The following is a 5,000-nucleotide window of genomic DNA, read 5'->3' on the forward strand; positions in this document are numbered from 1 at the left end:
GTTTGTCTGCGATAGGACTTTTTGGGGCCTCTCACAACTGAGTCCTTGATTTGCCGTCGTTTCTCTGGCGTGAGGTTTGGTTTTGCGCCACTTCTACCCTTGTTGCAATTGTGGAGTGTTTGCTCCTTTTCGAAGTGTTTAGAAATCCTCCAGATTGACTTGTTGTCCAGTATTTTGACGCTACGGTGAAGTCCAAATTCGTTCTGGAATTTGCGACGAACCTCCACGTACGAATATGTCTCGTACCAAAATTACACAATTCTTTGATTCTGCTTTAAAGCTAACATTTTACAGTTGATCTGAAAAAGAAAAACACGGTTAAAATTACCACTAAGTAGTTGACAAGCCCTGAAAAGGACATATTGGTAAAGCAAAAATTACGATTTTCAAAGTCAAAACAAGTTGTGGCATTTTTTTTGGAGCACCCTGTATATATATATATACACACACACACACACACACACATACATACATACATGACGTTTTCCACCATGTCAGTTTGCCCCCTCCAAAAATCCCTCGTCACGTCTTGGAGAAAATGTTACAGATATGTACCCAAGAAGTACCTTTTAGATGCCCATCAGGCAGAAGTGATCGCCAGTTAGAATGCGTTAGTATGGGAAGTCCTCTAGGAGTTTTATTTGCGCAGGCATATATGTGCCATTTCGAGAACCACGTCCTTGATACTTTAAACGTTAAACCTAAATTGTATCTTAGATATATAGATAGCATTTTTGTAGATGTAGAAGGAGAATAACACCTTGATGACATAAAAAACAAAATGGAAGAACATTCTTGTCTACGCTTTACGGTGGAAAGGAGCGTCAACAATAAGATTCCCTTTTTACACGTTTGGGTAGATGGAACAAAAGGCGTTTTCACCACATATGTCTATAGAAAACCCACTAACTCTCGAAGGTGTCTAAATGGTTCTAGTTCGTAAATTTTCATGTCGATATTGATATCCAGAGGTACAAGATCTTCAGACAATGTGTTTTACGCCTGTTTACTTTGCAGACATAATTTGAAGATCAATAAAGTACCTTCGGTTCACCCTCACCACAACCGGTCAATCAATCATGACTATGCCAACCTTTCGAGGGGATTACGAAGAAAGCGCATGCCTACAGGAAACCTTTTGTTCCATAACTAGGTCGGATGCAAAAAAGAAATGAATAAATAAATAAACAGATAAATTAATATACAAACTAATAGATAAGTATGTAAATAAATAAACAAATACATAAATAATGATAGATAATAAACAAACAAATAATAACAAATAAATAGTAATGATACATGAATAAATAATATAAAATATAATAAATTGCAGGCATTACAGCGTATTGTTTAGGTATTTATCTAAATGAATCTTAAGTTCGAACTGCACTACATTGCACTGCCTCTGCAGGAAGTTTATTGCACCCATTCACTTACTACAAGGTTGGCGAAGTTGTTTCTACCCGCTTCCAAATTAAATGTATTTCCTGACAGATTGAGACCATTATTTCTTGTCTGATTCGCTTGCAATATGAAAATTTCGCCACTTTTGATGTTGTCAATTCTCTTTAGAATCTCAAATACCTGTATGAAACCGCCCATGAGTCTACGTTTTTTTTTTTTTTTCTTTCTTTTAGGGAAAACAGATTCACTCCTCCAAACTTCTTTACTCCATCTCTCCCCCTTCTGCCTGGTCTCTCTCTTTCACGATTACCATTTCGGGGTATCCAGTCAGTAACACACTTGTTTCATTTTCCATTATTCTGTCTGGCTAAATTTCCTGTCTAAATCTATCTTTGCTATCTTATATCATCTGTAGTATGGTTTATTCTAGTCTGTTTTACCTATCTTGAGTTAATCTTGTCTTTTAGCCTTATTCTCAGCACTGCTCATTCTATTCTTCTCTGCTCTTTTTAGCCTTGTCTCTATTGCCATCGTCGATTTCCACGTTTCACATCTGTAGATCATAGCTGGAATCATACGATGATGGTAAATTTTGCTTCTCAGGTACGTAGATAGAAAGCTCTCACACCGTTCCACGACCAGTCACACAGGTGTTCAATGATCTACCTAATAATTTATATAAATAATTAAATTTGATACTATGGTAGCCGTGGAATCATATCCCGTGTGGTCTAGTGGCTAGGATACGCGGCTCTCACCCGCGAGGCCCGGGTTCGATTCCCGGCACGGGAAGGTTTTACGCCCCGAGTCCTTTGCCAGAATGAGGCCGTGATAATTTATACATTATGTGTAGCTCATGCACCGCAACAACGACCATTACCAAAAATTTTCCCGTGCCGGGAATCGAACCCGGGCCTTGCGGGTGAGGGCCATGTATAATAGCTACAGGAGCACACGGTAACATACAATTTCTAAAAGAACATGGAAGCAAAACATACATAGCCCAGTAAAGTTCTCTGATCTTCTTTGGGGCCAAAGCGTGCAATATCAATTGAAGGGGCCTTATATCCATAAGAAATCCACATTAGTTCAGAAATCACATTTAAGAACCTTTGTGAGTCCATGTCTCACTTCCTTACAGCACGGCAGGGATCAAAATACCCCAAAGGACGCAATTCTCAGTCTTCCTATACATCTGTTTGGTATATTAGATACTCATGTCACAGTTTACTGCAACTGAAACTATTTATATCCCTGTAGCCACCCCCCCATCCCCACCCCCCACCCAGCCTCCTATGCCCGAACTCAGGAAACTGATTTTAGGCATCATCCAGATTTAAACTTTGATTGAGCCACGGTTGGGTACTACGATATTCATTAAAGCCTGAGATAACCAATGGTACTCAAATGCACACCTACACTGACGTTTCCACTAATACTTGTCGGCCCTTCCTGCCGAAAAAACATCGCTTTCAAGTCTTCCTTCAGCTGCAAGATCTCTCTCACCCTGGCATCCGAGCAACCCAGCAGTGATTACATCACTCTTCATATGGCCTGCCATCAACAAGGACGTCAAACACTGGATATGCACATGCGTCCAATGTCAACCCCGCAGCCCGTCGCTGTGCCCTCTGCTCATGAGGTAATAAAAGGATCATTGGAGGCTATCATGTCGACGCATGTCTTTATTGCTTAACTCTTGATACATGAGTTTGATGCACGAGGGCCGTGTACCTTACAGACTATGGTCTCTGTAATTACACTGATAAATCAAAATACCTATTTAAACAACTTACGTTCTTACAGTATTGAATACATCATTTTACCATGATTACCTACATTTACATAACTTCACTTGGCACTGGCTTAATTGAAACTTATCATAATTATTTCGCCGCCATGGCTTTTCATGACTCGCCAATTACACTATTCTCTTCCGAGCATGGCCTGAGAATCTATATCATGTATTGATAATGTGACTTCATCAAATCATTCATTTTCACATAATTCAACATTTGAATTATATTTTCACTCCCTTTCGCCTTGCCAGCGTAGATCTTGTCCTGATGACAAACCACTACAAAAACGAACGCTTTCTGTTGGTATCTAGCGACGAAGTCTGAGTTACCATTCAGTGTATTCAAAGGCTAACAATTCCAGTACTTTTTTGTTGTCCACACATGTCCTCCTTAGTTCACAATTGACAAAACTCAAAACAATACTTTATTGACTCTTATAAAACATATTATCGTTGTACAGTATCACATTTCCATAAAATGCACTTTGCACTACTTTCCATAGCGGAACAATACGGCAGGAGCGTCGTCGAATTTATACTTTCCATCCCTTAGTTACAATACTATTGTATTACAATATAATTTCACAAGGCAATTACATTATACATAATGAACCAATACGATTTAAATCCAGATTTGTAACGCTTCTAATATTATATTTCATACATCATGAACTACATACATTAAGGCAAGGCATGGCTACACGCCGTGTGAGTTCCATTTGACTTCAATATTGTAATTGGTACTCGCAGTCAAAGTTCCAAGGTATCGCGTTACACACGCTCTCCTGTAGCCACTTTATTCCTGTTTCCACAAGATTCAAACACGTGCATATGAATTTTGTCGGTCCACTGTCCTTCTCTGATAATTACCAGTACATTCTTACTTGCGTCGACCGTTTCACACGATGGCCTGAAGCCGCATCCTTAGCTGACATCTCTACGGACTCCGTCGCCCGCGCGTTCATCAAGACGTGGATTTCCAGATTTGGTGTCCCTCTTAGCCTTACTTCCGACCGTGGCATCTAGTTTCAATCCAATGTGTGGACCAAGGTGATGACGTTTCTTGGCATCCGACGCTTTCGGACTGCTAGCTATCACCCGCAAGCAAATGGTACCTGTGAACAGCTTCACCGTCCACTAAAGTCTTCCCTTGCAGCCTCAGCTCAAAACGAAGATTGGTCACAAGTCCTTCCCCTAGTCCTTCTAGGCATAGGTACCTCGTTGAAGGAAGACCTGCACCACTCCTCTGCAGAGTTCGTGTAGGGCACAACGCTCAGGTTACCTGACCAGCTCCTACCCCCTACACCTGACTCTAAACCCTCCACTATTCAAAAATTTGCAACCCACCTGAGAGAACGCATGCAATACCTTCAGCCTGCACAACCTCGTACGTCACCCTCCAAGACTTTTGTAAACCAAGACCTGGGCACCTGCATACACGTGCTCGTTAGAGTTGACTCGGTAAAGAAACCTTTCCAGCCACCATATCAAGACCCCTTCAGAGTCATACGCAGGAGGAGAAAAAACATTACTGTTGACAGAAACGGAAAAGCCGATGTCATTGCCATCCACCGTCTGAAGCCGGCCTATCTCCACTATGAGGGCGCATCTATACCTTCTCCAGCAAGAAAGGACACTTCCCTCACGACTAGGAAACCAACAAAATCTGTATCGTTCCTCCTTCCTCGTCACTAGGGAGGAAATTATGTAGCCTATTGTCACCCCTTGTCTTTGACTAATATGCAATATGCCTGGCATGCCATTCTTGCCCAGAAATTATGTTCACCGATGAGCCATC

At 41.1% G+C, this 5,000-nt stretch overlaps 1 non-coding gene across 1 annotated transcript; it reads left to right on the plus strand.

Moving 5' to 3' along the window:
• Positions 1 to 2,124: 2,124 nt before the first annotated feature.
• TRNAE-CUC (transfer RNA glutamic acid (anticodon CUC)) lies at positions 2,125 to 2,196 on the plus strand. Its single transcript has one exon. It is a non-coding gene; the product is annotated as a tRNA-Glu (tRNA).
• The last annotated feature ends 2,804 nt before the right edge of the window (positions 2,197 to 5,000 follow it).

The sequence above is a fragment of the Oratosquilla oratoria genome, chromosome 3 (genome assembly GCF_046742065.1).
Source record: "Oratosquilla oratoria isolate Oo_2021 chromosome 3, ASM4674206v1, whole genome shotgun sequence".
Taxonomy (NCBI): Eukaryota; Metazoa; Arthropoda; class Malacostraca; order Stomatopoda; family Squillidae; genus Oratosquilla; species Oratosquilla oratoria.